The 20,404-nt window shown below is 39.5% G+C and overlaps 1 protein-coding gene across 1 annotated transcript in view; it reads left to right on the forward strand.

Annotated features, from left to right (window-relative positions):
• The window catches only part of FAT4 (FAT atypical cadherin 4), a gene marked incomplete at its 5' end in the record, with an annotated part of 142,412 nt that overhangs the window by 49,988 nt on the left and 72,020 nt on the right, over positions 1-20,404 (forward strand). The gene's annotated exons all lie outside the window — the stretch shown is intronic.

The raw sequence follows: 20,404 nt of genomic DNA on the forward strand, positions 1-20,404 counted from the left end.
TACAAAGCCCACGTTCCAGTGTGCAAGGAAGTGAATAATCTGCCAAGGAAAGCAGACTCTTCCCAAATACTCAGATTGAATTAATACTGTTACATTAAGACACTCATAGTCACATTAACTCAACTTATGTAGAACTGTGCAGCTGCATATTGAGCAAACTACAAGCAATGGAAGAGGTCTCACAGCATTTTCCAAAACAAAAAGAGGGATATATTACAGCAAGTGGAAGTTGTAACACAAATGTGTAGAAGTTGCACCACAAAGGTGTGTACGGTTGCTGCCTCCGCAGGACAAGAACACAGGCACAGACAGTACAAGTTGCACATCTAGCAAAATATTTGTACCTCCTCCACTTGATTCCCAGGTATTTGGTAGAGCAGAGATGTAAAAACTGAGATAAAAGCTCTCGTGTACTGCCCTGAAACAATTGCAGTAGTGAGCACCCAGAAGTGGGAGCAGCCACTCCCACAGGATACTGCTCTTCATGGAGTTGGCAACAGGGAATAAATGGGCTGTTGCTCTTAATTGCTGAACATATTTTACCTTCTGTTTGAAACCTTTCTGAGACTTTATGTAGACTTTCAGGATGTTCAGTAGCTTTCAGCCTTGAGGTTGTCATGGGGAAATGGAATAACGCACTGCACTCACAAGAGGGAAGTAACAGTGTATTTATTGATACAAGACAGCGTTTCAGCAGAGTTTGAAACAGTAAATGTGACTTGGAGGAAACAGAATTTGATGGCAAGGTACACCTGGTTATTTACTATGCAGAGGACAAGCTAAATGGGAGATTATGGGTACAATTAAGACTGAATGCACCCTTGTTGAAGATTCAAAGTTTAAACAAGCTTTATATGTGTGTGTATATATGTATGTATCACTTACCAAAGATCTGTTGTGGCAAGGAATCTCTCAACCCCAGGGAGGACCCCAACAGGCATCCCTTCTCCAGGGGAGATCCTGGAGTGCAGCCAGCTGCCCTGCAGGAGAGCTCAAAGGGTTCTTGGCCTGCCTACTGTTTATGGGGGTAAGATGATTGACTTATATTTCCTATTGCTCTTGCACCTGAACATATTGTTCAGGGTACTCCATGGCTATGGCATTGTTATGTATTTCCTCTGAATCTGGCTTAGCAGGTTTGGATCCTTACACCCAGATGTAACCAAGGCAGGTGATAAGGGTTGTGTTGATGAGGGGTAAAATTCACTGCCACAGAGGTATGGCACATTTCAAACTCCTGATGAAATGACTCTGTTACCCATCCTTCCTGACGAGATCGCCCTGCAGCTCCTCAAGGTTTGCACTGAACTAAGTGTTCATTTGATACCTTCAGAAACCTCCTTCCTGAAGTACCAGGGAGGGTTAATGCTGACAACTCTCTTTGGTTTAAAATGTGGCACTTTGCTCTTCCTGCCCATAAACTTTCTGTTTTGAGAAGACTTTTTACTAGAGTATATTTAACAGAACATTTTTATTAAATTCTTTGTTTGTAAAACACCATTGCTAGCCAATGAATACTTGTGATGAAGCTCTCCAGTGGAGATTTTTCTTTTTCTGATACATTCTTGGAAGGTGGCTCTGCCAGTTTCACAAAACCCTTTTTGTATTTGAAAACATAAAGGCCAGTCCTACTACCCACACCTTTTTAAAAAATGAAATTTTGTCCAGTGGCTCATTAGCTTAGTACCATCAGTGGGTTCATACCCACTATGGGAACTTAGTGGTTTGTTTTTTTTTTTTTCTCATTTAGTTTGTGGAAGTTGTGAGATGATCTCGGGTCATGTTTTTAAGGTTATTGACAGTTCTGAGCAGGTGGATGGATGGAGGCACATGCAAAAAATTAAGAGCAGGTACCATAATTACAAATGCACTAATTTATTCTTGTTTCTAAGACGTGCATTGATACATTGTTAGGAATTAAATCTACCTCTTTTTTTCTTTGGTCTTAAACAGTACCATGTAAGTGCATGTGTATGTTCCAGCAGGGTCTGCTGAGAGGCAGATGGTGATGGCTCACGCTAAAACAATACTCTGAATCCACTGGACTTCAAGGCTGTATCTGGTAGCAAATGCAGTAACAACCTGGTTTTTTTCTGTTGTGCATCAGCTCTGTAATAATTATGTAGGTTACTGGAGCATTTGGCACTTGGCAAGCATTGCCTGGCCCTACGCCAAATAAGACATACAACTTTTGTTGCTGTGGTGCATCAGTTGAACAAATAAGATTTTTATGCCTCCAGGAAAAAACACGTCAGTTGAAATTCTTAGTCACCTTTTCTTGGATGCATTTTAGAGAAACGAGATGGTATCATAGCCATTGTACAGAGTTACACAATTAGAAGGGAACTGTGGTAAGAGTAAAATGAATCTTTTTTGTTAGCCTTATTTTGTCACATGGTTGGTGTTTTCTGTTTTGTAGCAGATGACTAACATAATGGACCACTTTCTGGCAGAGTTACTGAAATCGTTAGGATTTACACCATCAGGAATTTTGATGTAGTTTAATCATGATTTCAATACCAGGAAATAAGCTCAAGTTTGGAAGAAAAAAAAAATTCAAGTGCTGCTCTGCTTCTTTGTAGTCTGATGAAATTATTTATTTGTCAAAATGATTATCAAATCTGTGATGTTAGTAGAGTTACTTTTAATAAGATGCATAAATATTACTTTTAATAAGATGCACACATAAATATGCAAAAAAAATAATCAGAGGAGCTGAGTTGTTTTTGTAGATAAATTAGCAAATTTGATAAGTTATGTTATAAAGCAAGTGTGGTACAGAAAGCTTCATTAGGAAGTACAGTGAGGTGAATGGTTGTACAGTATAAAATTAGTGCAGAATTTGATATGCTTTCTGTGGTGATTTTATTAGTTCAGCAATGTATTTGTAATGTTGTGGCTAAGTGTTAAGTTAAAGAGCTGCAAATAGTGGAAATCAGGGTCTGCAGCACACTTTCTAAATCTGCAAAGTACAAAGTTATTAAAACAAGATCATCTACTAAGCCCAAGAACAAAAAGTTTAAAGTTAATCAAGCTCTTACTGTAATACAGTGGTTAAATATGATTTTGAAGCTACTTGCATATTCTTACTGATCTTTTATGCAAAGTAAGTCATGATAATATGCTTCATAAGCTGCTTTTTAATGCTGTTCTGACATCCATGGTGTTTTACCTGGGACTGCTAGAAATGTAGGGAATGTCTAACATTAATGGAAAAAGGATGTCTTTGTATGTCAAACTACTTTAGGTAATTATCTGTCAGTAGAAAATTGATTTAGGATTCCTATTTGTATTTTTACTGTTCATTAAGTATGTGTTCATCAGCCTGAAAAATGAGAAATGAGAAGGAGTTGTGGCAGCAGGTATGGATTTACCAGAGGTGCCAACAGGACTTTCACATCTCAGGGGTGCAGCTCGTATCCCCCGGGTGTTGAGGACATCCAGGCTGCCCAAGACCCTGAAACACTCCCTGAAGGGATCCCAGAGCAGTTGGGCTCCTCTGGTGAGTTCGATGGTCACCTCTGGTTGGTTGCTGCCCCACTGTGGGGGACTGGTGGGCGAAGGGGCCATAACAGAGCTGAGATTTAGAGGAAACAAGGCTGTGTGACTGAATGTAACTTTTCAAACTAGCACATTCTTTCCTTACTATGAGAACTTTTTTCCATGGATTCATTGTTTTGAAATGAATATCCATGACTGTTTTCTAGCAAACAGAAAATTTTGGCTGAATCAAGTTATGCAGCTTCTCAGCTCTTGTCTTGACTCTCTTTTGTACGTGAGCACCAAGTTGTGCTTGCCTGCCTTCCAGCAGCCTGGCCTCAGATTTGGGTGTTCATTACTCTTCTGTGCATCTTTCTATGGGCTGTTATTAAGAAGTTTGGAGGTTTACTGTGGCCTCAAGAACGTAGGCTAGCAAAGATGATTAAAACAGTGGTGGATTCTGTTGCTCAGTGAAGTCCTCTTCATTACATTAAAGGGGTAACGGACTGCAAAATACAAATGCCAGAACTAGAAGAAAGGAATAGATTTTCTGTAGCATTTATTAACATGAGGCAGACTGTAGGTTCTGGCAGTCTAGACAGGAGAACTGTAATGTTTCTTCTGGCCTTTCTCATTAATTTTGACAGATATGAGGGGTTTGCATTTCTGCACAGAGAGGTTTCAATTAACCCTTTTAACTTCACAGGCTCATTTTAGCAGTGTGTACCAAGTGCATTAGTCTGTACAACATGTGCAAAGAAAGGCATTAACCTTGCTGGAGTCTCTTGGGATTTGGTTTGGAGTAACTGAAAACAGAATGTGAATCCAGTCATCAATTAACATTGCTACAAGTATTTTCCCTTAATTTGTTTTTACTGTTGTTATTTGAACCTGAATTACTATAATCATAACCTGTAACTTTCTCCCTGAAGCACAGTGCAGATACTGAGAGCATTTTTCATACCATCTCATGACGGGAATTACCATGGCCTGCTTGGAGACAATATGTGAATTAGTGAGCTTCAAGAAGTGAGAAAGCTGTTGTGTGCTGTTTGGTGATGCCTTTGTAAGAAATATGTTTGAAAAAATAAACAGGTAATAGTTGTTAGGAAGATATTTTCCATACACCAACAATCTATAATTCATCATTTTAAGAAATATCTTCTTTTGAGAACAAATCTAACATGTCAGCAAATGACACGCGGCAGGACATGTGTCATTGATTTGTAAAGCATAAAAGAAAGGTAAAGATGCATTTTAAAGAGTGTTGAAAACTCCATGAATAAGCAGGTAGAAAGCACAAAGCAAGGTCATGTATCTGAAGTTATGAGAAATTTATATTTGTAAGTCAGGATGGTAACATAAATCCTTTTTTAATGTTAAATACACCACACTCAGCAGATACTCTAAAACAACCTTAAGTATTTGCTTGTGTTGCAGAAAATTTCCTTGCTATTTTTGGTTTCTTTGTCATTAAGTCTCGTTTTAGTAAGTTTCTACTAATTTTCACAGTTAGCCCATCCAGTCGCTAATGATGAGAGTGCTGAGGACCAGGCTACGTATGACAAATTTACTGTATTCATTCCAGTTTCAAAGCCTTTAATTCCCTCCCTTTTTTTGTGATCAAGTCACATTTTTAATTGCTTGCTACCAAATGTAACAGATGGGTATTTCTACAATATTGTAGAAAGAGAGCAACATTTCTTACCTTTAGTATCCATTGCTATCAAAAATCCCCTGAGGAAAGTTATTTTAAATTAAGCGGACCTGGAAGATGAAGCTATTAGGAGTTATGAATGCATCTGTAATGTAAGGTGTAGTGTGGATGAGGGGCAGGTTCTTGGCAGCTTGGCATGGGCTTAGCTTATATTTACACTATATTTGCAGAGGCATTTACAGCTTAGGACTTCTGTTGTGTGCAGTAGGTTTGAGCACATTCACACACCTCTCCTAAGCATCAAAGCTGAACCTGTCTCAAAGAGAAATGTTGCTGACTTGATCAAATATGAGAACATCCAGATTCTGAGATACAGCAAATAAAATTCCTTTAGAAGCTTGGCGAGTGGTGGTGAGTTAACAAGAGTGGTGGTACTTGCCAAAACTCACTGAGCACCTAAAATGAGATGCAGCTTCATTTTAAAAAGCCAAACTGAAAGAAACTGCTGTTGAGTTCAATTTGCCTCATCCTGTACTAACTTAAAGCAAATACCAACCACCCATCCATCTAAAATGAGTCCAAGATTTGTGTCAGATTATTCTGTGCAGTTTGAATGTGTACAAATCCTTACAAAAATGTAGTTTAGTGAAAATTTGTGGCAGTTTTCCCTGATCATCAGTTGTGTTCTTTGTCACACATGTAAGTCGTGTCACAATTTGCTATGCATTTATTCAGCTATTAAAGAAAAATTACACTTTTATAATACATGATATTAGCACATTATGGAGTAATTTCCAGATACATCTGATATTTATTATACCATAATTTGACATAAAAATGAAATGCATTTTAATTCAATTTCATTTTGTACATGGTACTCTCCTTTAGGCTTTGAATCTGATTTAAATTTATCTGTGAGGGAGTCAAATCCAACACTGACTATATAACTCTTAGAATTCCGTGTGGCATCTTGCTAGGCAGGAGTAGTCCTATTAATGCTGCTATTTTCAAGGTTCTTAGTATTATTGACATCTCTTTAATTCAGCATATATATTTTTAAATGCCAGTAAAATATCCAACAAGAATTGGAAGACAACAACCGTGCTACTTTTTCTTTGAGGAGTTTAAGAATTTCATTCCAATGTTTCAGGCTTTAATTCATCTGGTTTAGACAAGTAGGCTTGCTATAGAGATCATATTATAGAGCAATGGTTTTAAGTCACTAAATGCTAAATTCACAAGGACTTTTAAAAAATGCTAGTGACCTCTCCCACTAGGAGGTTTTACAAATCTAAAGTGCCATATGATTAATTTCTCATCTTTCTGCTGCTTGCAAACTGGATTTTCAAACTGTGGAATGTCTTTTTTACTTTAGGATTGCAAAATTAAAATACTGTTTATCTTGTCATTCCTTGAAGCGTTATCTATATTAATAGCAACTTCTGCTTCTCTTTACTGTAGTTTGGTCACAGAAATCATGGAAGGAATGACTGCATTATGTGCGTGCTTTTGGGGGGCTGAGAGCAAGACAGAGATCTCTTGTGATGGTTTTCCTTCCTCCCTTTGTCATTAATGTCCATACAGCTTTTGGATAATGTCACATGCTGACTGAAAATGAGGAATGATGAGGGCTTAGGCCTGCAGCCAGATCTGCCATAAGCTGCACTGTACCAGTCATATCACCTTATTTCTCTGTCCCCTTTTTCCCCTAGATGCCTTTAATCATGTTTAAGAAGTCTGCTGGAAGTTTGTAGTAGGCAGCTGTTGATAAATGCAAAAATTGATTAATTTCTCACAAATCCTAATAATGCTCTTCAAACAGGGTGTTTCTAGATAGGTATTTATATTTTGGGGTTTAGAATATTTTAAACACACCATCCACATCTCTACTTCTTATGCAATTACTTGTGGTAAGAGAAACAAATCCCTGTGAAATACATTCTGATGTCTTTAAGGCATCACACTTTCCCAGTTGCCCTATCACCAACTGTTCATTATGAAATTACATTGCTAATTATGTTGTCACTATTAACACTATGGGCTAGTGGAGGCCTCTGAGCTGTTGCCATTGTTTAATTATTCAGAACTCTTTCGCTGCCTTGTTTTCCTTCTTTCTACTGCTTGATGACTTTCTCAAAAAGCTTTGAGAACTATTACATTCATATGTAGAAAATATTGTTTTACATAAAGTTTTGCTCTGGCATTCTTCTACAATATACTGAGGGGGGAAAAAAAAAAGTAAGCTGTGTCATACTCTGTGGAATGATCAAACCAGGCTGAGGAATTTTAGTTAGTGGTGGAGGAAACCATACCAAAAAGGGGGGAGAAATGCAGCATTATTTTCTAGACCTCTCCATAATGCATAGGTTTGTTGCTGTAATTTTCTTAGTAAGAATCCATAGGTTACTTTCTTTGGTTAAATATAGTATCTTTTGCCTACCCTCTGTGTCTGTTCTCCCACCTTTTAGTATAATATAATCATTTCACCATAAACCATTCCATTTTTGTCCTCAAAATCCTCATTTCTTGATTGGTTGTACAAGTATGGAAATGCTTCACTTGTGACCATACAACGAATGATCATCCTCTAGTCTGTTCCACGTGGATAATGGGCCAGTTTGTACATCCAGTACACAGAACTGCTTAATTCAGTTAAAACCAACAAAACTGATGCTGTTGCAGTTTTACCTACAAGATGACTTAGAAAAAATGTGTGTCTCTAAAAAACTGCATGCTACAGCATACAGACCCTATTGAGAACAAGGTGTATATTATTCCCTATGAGGAATGGAGGAGCAAAACAAAAGTCACAGAAATTGAGCTTAAGTTCAATCTTTGAAGAAATACTTATTTTTTAGTCATGTATTTAAGGGTGCTTAAACTCTGTGAAGAATTTTTCAGTCTTTTATGTTTGCATTTGAACATTTATACTTTTTTTCCCCCCTATTTTCCTCAGACGGGAACTGGTGATTCTCTGCACCGCTAAAATTCCTCCATACGTTTTTAAGAAAACAGAGGCTTGTAGTAATGACCAGTGGTGGTGAACTTTCAGAGGATGAAAGATTTGGATGATCGGGATAATAACTGAAAAACCTAAGTGCTATTATGCAAGGGATCGCCGAGTTGCTTTAATCAGGACATCAGACAGGGACCTGGGCAAGAAAAGTCTCTTTGGTTTCACTTGTGCTGGAAATACCATGAGAACTGTTCTCTTGTGGTATTTCTGCTTCCTACCACACTAAAATTAAGGTATGCAGAAATGCCAGTATATTTCTTTCTTCTCTTTTTTCTCCCTTTAAAGTTTACTAAGATTATAAAAACTCAAAATTAGTTTTGACTTGATTGAAGGGAGGCTTTGGTTTGGTCACTTTTTGTCTGGAGTAGTCCAGCTGTCCATCCTAACAGCTGTGTTTGTACTGTAATTGTCAACTGGTGGTGATATTCCTGACTCAGTAATCAGGGCTTGCTTAGGACTATCCACAGTAAAACCACATTCTTCTAATGTCCTTTTGGAGCAGCTGGCTGTGAAGTGTCCTCAGGTCAATCATGGAACATCCCATGGGAGGGCTGCAGGACTGTGTGTACCATCAGGCATTAAGCTCTGTCCTCCCCTCCCAGGCCAAATAGAAGTGTACTACACTAAAGCTAGAAAAAAAAAAAAAAAAAGAAAAAAAGCCTATCAGTCAACCCTCTGAGGAAGGAACCAACCACAGAAACTGCTGAAAGTTCACTCTGCTTGGATGTTGTATATATGTAGGTCTACAGTCTGTCATTACTCTTCCCTTAAGGTGTCATCTTTGAACACATTGACGTCAATGAGAGGCTGGCTACACTGCAGCGTCACTGGTGCTGGGGCAGAGAGCTGTTACACCACACCTCGATATTGTTTTTGGATTTTGACTATTGAAAGTTCTCGTTATTGACTGTAGTGGCCAGAGGGTGTTGATTGGCTGAAGCCTTGTCTCTCTTCTTGGCAGATTTCCTTGAGACCAAGGGTGAAGCTGGATAGATCTAAGTTGAATCTGTTTTAACCTTCCCAGGACTAGTGTTTGCTCCCAAAATGTTCCAGTTTTTATTTCTTAAGTCCCGTGTAACCTGTGTCTGTTTGAGCAGACCTGCAGTGGCACTGTCAGATATGCAGGAGACAAGGCAGGGGACTACTCATCTGCAGCATCTAGCCCAGGCAGTGCAGATTTGCTGGCACTAAGCGAGCTCATCTAAACAAACCTCTTTGTGATCCTCAGAGTACCCAGACACTTTCCCAGCTGGCAGAGGTGACCTTGCCACCATGGCCTTGATGGTCAGTTGGGTCTGCTGAGGGCAGCCATAATGAGAAGGTCAATCTGTGGTCACATACAAAAGCCTTTCTGGCCACAAACAGCCTATGGCCACAGAAGGGAAACTGCTCCATTGCGACAGGAGCAGATGCGAAGCTGCTGCAGAAGACTGCAGTCTGCAAATGAGGAATAAGGTGAGCAGGGCATTTCCCTGAAATTTGCAGAAGCATGTCTAGCTCCACAGTTCCCTGCTAGCAGCTTGTTGATGCTGGGGGGGGAAATGCTTTTAGGCATTTCTGGAAAGTGACCCTGTTCTTCTAAATGTGAAACTAGAAAGTAGCGCTTTGGCTTGTGTGCTTTATTTGCTAAAATCTGTTTAGACTCCTAGAGGACTTATTCCCAGAAAGGTGCAGCTATAAGATCCTCATAGCATTGCAAAACATCAGTCAGCATCCAGTCCTATATCTTTAATTCTTTTCCATTCACAGAAGAAAACCATGTAGTTTAAGTGACTATAGCAATGCTTTTTCTTCTATGGCTCAGGGTAAAAAGCTTTTCTTCTGCTGTTTGGGCAACCTTCACTGATGGGGAGTGGATTTATCCTATTGTCCTGATGATTGAATGTGTCTTAAATGTCACACCTGTAAGTTTAATTAGGGGATTTATTTAACATAGAGGTGTGACATTCCCATCCTTAAACTCCTAATGCTTACTTTTTCTGTAGTTATCCTTCTATTTTTTTCTGGCACGGACAGAAATATTCATACCAATTCAGTCAATTTCTTATTACATGGCAGTGGACTTCATTTAATTAAATGCAAAGTTATAGACTAAATGGTTCCCAAATGTATAATGTTTTAAGTATTAAAAAAAAAAAATAAAAAAAAACCCTCACTAGCAAAGTGTTTGCCAGCTGTTTGTATTGGTTTGGCAGGTAATTGGAATAGATTTTATAACTAGAGGTACTCCTAGATACAGGAGAAAGGATGTCTTTATGAGACAATTGCCCCTTTCATCTGGGAAAATGACATAGGACGATGCGTGCACATATCCCAGCATCCACTGGTAGGCAGTGAAAGGGTGGATGAAGGAGTTTTTCTGGTCCCTGCTGGGGCCAAAGTGTGCTGCTGGCTCAGGCTAGACGGACAGATGGAGTCGCTCTGCTTGCCCTGACCTCCTTGCCGTGCACAGTGCCCCAGTGGCAGCACAAGAAGCAATTGCACCCCTTAACATGTGCTGTAGTAAACTGGTCTCTGTGGTATGTGTAGCAGTCACTGTGGCATGTGCCCCCACAATGCTTCCCAGGTCAGTGCATTGTCATGTTGAGATTACACGTTGGGCCGTGCACGCACCTAAGGTCTCCTGGTCACAATACTGCCTGGCCTGTAACTCGTACTGCAAACCTCTTGAAGATGTTGTTCCAGAACAGACTGGAAAACTGACGCTCTCCAGTTGTGGGAGGAGTTTTGGTTCATGTCAGCTTCTCCAAGGAAGGTGTGCTCACCTGCACTGCGCCATCAGGACCGGCTTGGTGGGAAAGGAGGCACACAGCAGCTCTGCCATGTCCCTCTCCCTGCCAGCAGGCTGGCTGGCTTGGCAACCTGGCCTTTGTTACATGCATATATACATAACACACGTCCACGTGGGTGCCATATGCATTTAGAGCAGCTCATGGTTCTTAGTGCCAGCCCAAGTGCATGTTGGTCCCACTGGGTTGGCGTTTCTGGGCAGACCTGTGAGAGGCCCTAATATGTTAGTTGATCCTATTAAAACAGAGTTCAGAATAACTTATTTGGACAATCATTCTCCTTTTTAAACCATATGAACACTGACTGAGCTACACATGTTACTCATTTACCAGTACTGAGAAAACAACCTGTGTTTCGTTATGGTTTTGGTGGTGAAGGGGGGAACAGCATGACTGCTTGTGGCATTTCTTATCATTTTTCTCCATTGTACCACTTTGATGTTTATCTCTCACTTATTGTGAAGTTGGATTATTTCGGATTTCCATGTATTTGATTATGTCTGTTTTAATGTGTGTTTTAAAATCAGTGTGCTGTTGCTTTCGTGAATCAGGCAAGGTTTGAGCTGTGCTTTCCTTGACCCAGTCCTAGCTCCCTTAGTTGCATGTCAGACCATGCCTCTTTTTAGAGAGCAGTAAATGATGTAGTACTTAAAAAATTACTTAAAATATTGATTTCAGGGGGAGCAGGAATAGCAACATGGTTTGCTTTGCCTTTAGAAAAACATTTTTTTTCCTCTCCTGGCTTTTCATGGAGCGAGTCCCTGCAGCCCTGCTTGTTGTCATGGGGTCTTTTAAGAAAGGTGGGGACTATCATTTTAGCAGGGCCTGTTGTGACGGGACAAGGTGTGATGGTTTTAGATTAAAAGAAAGTAGATTTAGACTAGACATAAGGAAGAAATTTTCTATGGTGTGAGTGGTGAAACACTGGCACAGGTTGCCCGGAGAGGTGGTAGATGCCCCATGCCTGTGAGCCCTGCTTAAATATTGAAAGGCCCCAAGAAGGTCTCCCTGGAGCCTTCTCTTCTCCAGGCTGAACAACCCCAACTGTCTCAGCCTTTCTTCACAGGAGAGGTGTTCCAGCGACCTGATGGTTTTTGTGGCCCTTCTCTGGACCTGGTCTTTCCTGTGCTGAGGACAAATCTTTGACTGGAGTGACCTGATGTGGTATCTGAATGCACAGATGGCTTGGTTGAAGTGGAGGGAGCCTGAAGAGCATCTTTGCTTCTGACTTCAGGCCAGGGAACCTGCTGAGCCACAGGGGCAAGCTCCTGGCTCTAGTGCTCATTTCATTAGTAGCTGTGTCAGGATAGTTCTTGTGCCTGGTATGCATGTGAGGGGTTAAGTGCTGCAAATAACAGCTTCTGAAGTTAATTGCTGTATGCTGCTCTGCTGTTTATTCATCTGTTTCCATGAGCATGTAGAAGGACCCAGTTTATCAGCCACACATGTTTACTCATGGGCTAATGAGGCCATTTCTCATGTTGTTGGTTTTAATATTCTGCCCAGGTACTGATGGAAAAATGGCTAAATCCTATGGTGTGTCTGCTAAAAGTGATGTTTGCAGCGCAGTCTCACAAGAACAAGCCATTTCTTTTCAGTGGTGGTATCATCTGGGCTTTGCAGGAAAGTTAGATGTAACCACAGTAGGTAACGGGTTTCCAGACAATGCCTTATTGTCTGCACAGGCTGGACACAGAGACCTTGCATACCTACTTAGAATCAAGATTAAATTACCAACCTTTTTGGCATTTTTATGTAAAATGTTCTTTATTATGGTCTTCTCATAGCTAAAGCATGAGTCACTTTCAAGCCATAATAGATTTTGGCTATACTGCATGATGAAGTGTTCTGGATGCAGTGAAACATTTAATCAAGACTCCAGGCAGTGCAACTCCCAGTGGTCACCTTAACCAAAAAAAAAATAAAAGGGGGAGAGGGGGAGGAGAGAGAAGAATCATATTATGGCACCTTTTCTTTGCAGACCTGAGTATTTCTTAGAGTCAACGTAAGTGAGTGACATCTTTTTAATGTTAAATAGTGATGAAAACAGGTTTACATCTGATTTAGACTAGATAGAAGGAAGAAACTTCTTACAGTGAGGGTGGTGAAACACTGGAACAGGTTGCCCAGAGAAGTTGTACAAGCCTCATCCCCCAAAACACAAAAGGTCAGGTTGGACATGGCTCTGAGGAACCTGATCTAGAAGATGTCCCTGCTCACTGCAAGGGACTGGACCTTTAAAGGTCTCTTCCAACTCAAACTATTCTATTATTCTGGTGTGTTTTTTTTTTTTTTTTTTTCCTGCTAGTGTCAGTTAAGTCACTGAGTTTTTGAAAGCACTCTGGTCTCCCAGCATTTTAAAAGTGAGTTGGTTGCAAAAACTCAAATTGCCTCACTAAACTGTACTTTACAATATGGTTTTAACTCCAGGACGGTTAGATGATGTTAAAATACTGGAATTAGAGCCTATGAATTAAAATCACCTGGGAAGTTCCAGCTTTACATGTAAATCTTATTAATCATGTTTCCATGCATGTTTATTTAATGGACAAAAATGAAACACTGACAAAATGCATTGAGCCCTAAGTTTCCAAAGAATTTCAAGGCTGGTAATCAGTGCTTACTTCCTGATTTTTGTTGGGGGAAAAGGAAATGTTGCTATAATACCTATTGTAGAAGGGCTCAAACTGTTGTCTTGAGCTGGGTCAATATTTGATCTGCACTAGTCAGTCATGTAGCCCACAACTTTCATATCCTCTATTTCATTAAGGTGCTCTTGAGCTGAGACATCAAAATTTTTAAGTCTTGTGCCTTGGTCTCCTTCTATAGAGAGATCCTAAGCATCTAAGGTCTAAGTGTATGGCTGACACATTTGTTTATTGCCTAAGCACTTTTTATTATTACCTAAAATTAGGGACTTTGCCTGAAATGTACCAGAAGAAATTTGGATTATATTCATTCCACTGTTGGGTTTTTTATCTTCAAAGATATTACCCTAAAACTCAAAGATCAAGTGTCTGCTGCTGCCTCTGGACATTCAAACTTCCTCCCCCCCCCCAAAAAAAGTGCCTTTTTAGAGTTTTTCTTCTTTTTTTTTTTCATTTTTCTTCTCTCCCAGGTGCAATCTTCCCACTGTTAATAGTGGGATTCGTAGCAAGTTGCTGGCCTGCAGCACAATAGACTAATGTGATTTTTATTGTACTAGCATGCATTGGGATTGTTTCCCTCCCGGAAAATGGGATATTCAAATACCCCATTCAGCCTCTGTCTAAGCAAAAGCTATTGCCTGTCCCAAGACACTTTCTTTATAAATGGGCTTTCCATCTTGTGAAAATTGTAAATATCCATGGTCTGTAATTCAAGTTTTCCACCTCCCTGAGCTCTGCTATAATTGGTGATTCAAGTAATTTAAAAACATTTATGTTTCACCCCCACACTTTGTGTGTCCCAGTATTTTAGTCAGAGCAAGGTGGGAAACTGGTTCAGAATAGCCTGTGGGGGTTTATCATTACTAGAAACGTTATTTTAGAAATTTTTCTAGGAATATAAGCATTTTTCTTCTTTTAAAAAAAGGCTTTTTCTTCTCTTCTTCCTTGACATGCATTTTTGCTTTCTTGTATTCTGATACTTAATGTTTTTGTTCCCTTGCCTTCAGAGTTCAGAGGAAGCACGCACACACTGGTCCTGCAAACACTTAGTATAACCATAACTTCACTAATGTGAGTAGCCAATATGATTACTCACATCAATAAAAAAGAAATTTACACATACATGTGTGTTGACCAGAGTTAGCAAAGCACTGTTCACTGGAGGAACAAAAAGGCCAAGCTGATGGAGGCAGGAGATAAATGAGAGTATCATTGGCCAGGTTCTTCACTTAGTTATATGGCTATGATAAATTAATGGATTTTTTTTTCTCTTTTAACCTCATGAATGATATTATTTAGAATATTTACCAAGGTATAGGGAATAGAATCCTTTTGCTTTTGTTCTGTTAAAAGTGATAACTCACTGCCACAGTCTCCGGAAAAGAAGAATAAGCTCCTTGATTTTCTTATTTTATATGAAGGATCATATAATGGCTTAAGCCTAAACGTAAGTCTTCAGGGTGATGTGCATGCCAGTGCTCCTGTAGACTATTAGATGGTATCTCTTGAGAGAAGCAGTGAACGTCATGGCAGCAAGCAAAGGGAAGAAAAATGACTCAACAACGTATAAGTTAAAAGAAAAGCTGTTGCCTTTCCACTCTGTTTGATCTTTAATCAAATAGCTGTAGTGTTTGAAGAAGTATTGAACATGAGACATCTGGGAGTTCCTTTCTTCTTAGATCGTGTTCTATCTATAGATCTCTGATCAAGTGTGTAATGTGGAGAGGGTGGCTGCAAGCAAGGATGACTGAATGTGCTTTGGGACTCCTGGTGCTGCCACATGAGCTCATCCAAGTTTCCTGTAGCATCTTCTCTCCTTTCCCCTCGACACCCCTCCCCCATTTTCATTCAGTAGATGGAAGGATTTTAGAAAAGTATTCTGTCTATAAACCCTTCTCATCTTGAAATCAAAGAAAAATAAATGTTAATAACTGTAATAAACCAGAAAGATAGATTCTGGCCAAATGAGCCCATTGGTTTATAGAAGGTGCTATGATCAGATAGAATTTGGCACGTTGCCTACCAGTGCAATGTTTTATTTTACATACCTTTGTAGCTCATAAACCTGGTAAGTTTGGTGACTAAAATAATTTCTTGTTCCAGAATAAGACTCTTAAGTTAAGCTTTTTATGTGGAGCATGGAATTTGTCTAGCCAGTTCAGTAATAATTGTCTGGGGCATTAGTATTTTTGAAGTGAATAGGTTCTTTTCACTGTAAGAAATGAAACTTTGTGTTTTAGCAACTGTTTCTTAAGTCAGCAAATTATTTTGAATAAGAATAGATTATTGAAATACAAACTTGTATTTGTTTTGCTTAAACAAAACAAAACATCTTTTTTTCCTTGGTTTCCATCCTAATTGAGATTTTCTTTGCCCCACCCTCCAAATAAATTGTTTTCAGAACCTTATCCAAAATATGAAGCTATTGAAAACCTTGGAGCATCAACCTTCGTAAACAGTCTCTCTCACACAGACTTCTCATAAATGCCAGCAGTTAATTCAAAGAAGGTATTTTTTACTTTCTTCAAGGCAAAGACAGCATTTTGAAACAACATTGAGTTTCCCAGTGACTTCTTGTGTTCAGGTTCATTTCCTAAATACTTAAATAGATACTGTATGATTTATGAAGTGGGTCTTGGTGTGATTCCTTATATCTGTTAAGACCTGAGGTTTGTCTGACTGAAGAAATGAACTCTTTATTTCTCTGATGTCTACATTTCAAATAAATTGAGGCAAAACGATTTGAGGTGGGGGCTCTGCTTCAAGTTGTTCTGTTCTGAATTTGTTCATGGAGGAAAAACACAAGAGACTAATAAGAGGACCAAGTAAGAATCTTAACAAGGTTAAGATAATTAACGCTTCCTCTGCTTTATGTCTGTGACAGCAGGCTGCAGCAATCAAATTGTCACAGGCGAGGGTGGGTTGACCATCTCTAATAGTGGCAGAAGCATGGTGTCATTAAGAACGTTAATAAGGCTGGAGGATGAGAAATTTCATTCAGACGTGGGGGAATTTGTGCTTATTATTTGATTCACTACTTTTGCTTATCTCTGTGGTTTGTTGTATGTCTGTATATTTGCATCTTGGTTTCATACAGGTAGAGCCAAACACAAACACAAAAAAAAACCCAAAGAAACCCACTCAAAGGTAGTTTGTATAGAAATTGATATCCAAAATTTTGTGTTTATTTCACAAGGCGCAGTAAATAAGCAACACGTATTTCTCTGCAGAATAAACTGAGGGAAAACTTTAATTTTCATTCTTTTTTCTAGATGCATTAAACCTGTGACAGATTATACTAGAATTTGTACAAAAGTAATTTTGTGGAGTTTTACACACACACACCCCTGCATGGATAAAACAAAGCAGTCTGATTTTCTTCATTTTCCCTTAAAAAAACCCCCACGGCAATATTTTGAATCTTATTCATCAGTTTTCCATCACACTCTTAACAGATTTAGAACTGACTGTGACTATTTCTGTTCCTGTGGCTTCTGCAGAAAGTCAAGGCTGGTTTTGGTCAGACACTGGCTGTAGTGCAGTACTTGGAGAGGTCCAAGGAGTGCTCTCAGGTGACTGGTTTGTGTTTCTGGCTTGCATCCTAGAGTCACATTGACTAATGGATTTGGCATCAGTCAAGAATATTCCCCATGTTGGATAGATTTGGAGAAGGGGGTGTTGGTTATCACTTTCCATGTAGCTTGGGCATGTTGCTTCCCACAGTTGTACAGATGTGTCTTAATGGTTCCTTCCTGTTCCAGGGACCAAGGTTTGGAGAACTCCCTTAAGCTCCCTTTTTTTTTTATTTCATGTGGCATATTTCATGTTTTGATGTGTTTGTTTTCCTAGATTTTTATTCTTGTACTTGCAGTTGTTGCTGGTGAGTGTTTTGCCATCAGTATGAGCTGGGAGCACAGCACATGTTCTGTAGACCCTTCTGAACTTGGTGTCTGTGGTACAGATGGCCAGTACTACTGCCATGACCACCATGTCTTGCCTTCATTAACTTTGAGGTTTAATTGCATATAGTTATTAATTGGTAGCATATGTTATTAATCAAACTTATTTTAAGAATCCAAGTGACACACGTTGATATATTTATGCAAATGTAATGTGGGCTTAGAAAGATAGAGACGGTTGGTGGGGTATAAATTTAATTTAGATGTTTGATTAAAGCTTGGTGGCTTTTTTTCTTTTCCTCCCAAGTAAAGGTGTGATAAGACATGCTGGAATATTCCAGTGTGTCGTGGCAATGAAAAACTTCATAATTGTCCCAGGAGCTTCTGTTTGGAGTTGGAACTTCTGAAATAATTACAAAGTGAAATTAATTTCTGAACTCCTGAATAGAAGACTGGACAATCAGTTTACACCCAAACTTGTTCAGGATACATACTCTCTTAAATGGGGCCTTTGGTGTAACATTTAACAGACTTTTCTGTTTTGGAGAAAATGTGCAAAATTTTCTCAAGTCTTTCTCAGAGAAGTATTATTTGAGTGAAATTTCTGCAAACGGGCACATCCCACGTTCTTATTCCTTACGTAGTACTTGGTGTAAGCTGAAGTACCGAGTTATGTCGGAAGTAAAAGATAATTTTACACAGAGATGCTAATTATACTTAGCCAGCAGTGACTGCATGAGTAATTGTGATTATCTAAACCCTGTGGATAAACAGTAAATCATTGTGTAAATGCTCTTTAAAAAGATTGTGGTCTCTTTCTAGAAATTTCTCTTCCTTATTTGAGAATTCCTTGTTTTTCTACTATCTAAAGCACGTCTTCAGTATGAAATACAGTGTCTTTGTTCATTTGTGAGCTGTTTTTTTTCAGGATGAAATTACTTTATTATTATTCTCCCTCTTTTTCAGTTCTGTGGATCTGAGTTTGTAATTAATTTATTTTGTCCCAGAACCCTTAGCCATCTGTATTCCTGGATTCTGACTATTTTTCATTATGCAAGCTGTAGGCAACACACAGCTCCTAACCCAAATCCCCAGAAGGTGTCATGTCATTCATATGATTTTTACGAAGAGCAATCTCTCATCATGAAAAAGGGTTCTGGTGGTGCAATGTCACCTGCAGCTGAAACATTAGCTGTGTGTGACATATATGCTATGAATAAATAAATTGTGGAGCTGTGCAGCTGCTTTACCTCGAAACCATCTCTGGAGAAATGCTGTACTTCGAGCAGAAGAGCATGCTGTGCCAGTTCAGGGGGCAAGGCCTGCTTGGCAAGAGTAGCTGACAAGATCCTTTGGCTGTGGTTTCTGCTGCAGCTCTCCTGTTTCTGTGGTTGTCACCCAGATGCAGTGGTCACCATGAAAACCAGCATGGGCTGGTTTAGTCTCTGAAAGGTTGTGTCTGGTTAGTTGTGGAATCAGTGCTTGTGATTCTCTGATCAGTGCTGCTTCTGCTTCTGTTGCCAAGGATGTAAATTTAATGATAAAACCTTGTGGGTTAATCTGTCTTAAACCATGAAGAAATGTCTGAGGCAGAAGACAGGTGTGTTGGGATCACATGTACTCTCAGGGTATTTACACATGCAGCAATTTATATTTTGAGGATCTCTGAAGGACAGTACTTGGCATACTAAATCTGTTCCATCACAAAGTCTAGCACTGGTGGAAATAAACAGTGGCAGGACAGAAAACTGGAGCATCATTCAGTATGTGGTCTCAAGAAGGCCACAGGGAACCGGTGAGCCTAGGATGCAGCCACTGAGAGCTGGGGAAAGACGCAGCAGGCGAGCCCAGGTGACTCAGTTGTTCTGCAGGGACGGCCAGGCCTCTGTCACTGATGTGCTCATCTCTGGGATTGCCCTGGTGATCGAGTCAGAATGGCTTGGCAATTAGTGGTCTGCATGAAAACAAAATGAAAAAATGAAAATATTATGGCAGGCAACTAGAAGTAGTAGAAACTGTAGACCTCAAATCACCAGAGATGTCTGTGTTGATTGTATCCAGAGCAGCCTAATCGGTCTATAGTGAACAAAGTGTAGGGAGATTCCTTGTGCATAATGGTATGGCAGGTACTGTAGTAGAAATAATAATTATTTTCTGTCCACTTAGGCATCTTCTTTCATTCCATACCCCTGTCTTTGCCTCTCTCCCTGTGCAACAGCCATATCCACCTTTCTCTACTCCTTGATGAGTAAGAAAGACAGACTTTCTTTGCCTACTTGGTTTTCTTCTAGCAGGTCTTCAGAGTTTGGTTTGGTATTTTGGGACCAAAACTTTTTTGTTTTCTTTTTTTAATTTTCTTTTTTTTTTCATTATAAATGTAAACCAACTGTAGGACACAGCTCTTTCTGTCTTTTTTGGAATATTACATGCCATACCCAGCCAGAAGGGAGAACAGAGCTCTGCAACTTTTTGAATTAGCATCAGCAGGGCAGCAATCTTGCTTATGAAAATCTGAGAACAGAGAACACACAACAGCCTTTTCATGAACTATCATTACTACTTGGAAAATCATACAAATATTGCATGTGAAAAGAACATTTGTTTAGGTGTGCATAGGCAAGGGGAGTAGATGCTAGCGGATGCTTCTAAAGTAACGTTTGTTTGTAATTAGGGGAGAGGTTTGAGAGAGAAAAAAACATACTATTCAAAAAAAATATAAAGTGCAAGGGTGTTTTTTCCTCCCTCAGAACGGAAAGTTGCCAATATATAAACATTTCAGGGAGAATTTTACACCACCTCATCTTTATGTCAGGCAGCATTTAATGGTTGAATGATCTCCTGCCCCGAGACTTGGCAGCTATCCTCCAGGGGCTGACTTTGAGGATTACAATGGCAGTCCATCAGTGGATCTTTTC

Source organism: Merops nubicus, unplaced genomic scaffold (genome assembly GCF_000691845.1).
Source record: "Merops nubicus isolate BGI_N331 unplaced genomic scaffold, ASM69184v1 scaffold5024, whole genome shotgun sequence".
NCBI classification, from domain to species: domain Eukaryota; kingdom Metazoa; phylum Chordata; class Aves; order Coraciiformes; family Meropidae; genus Merops; species Merops nubicus.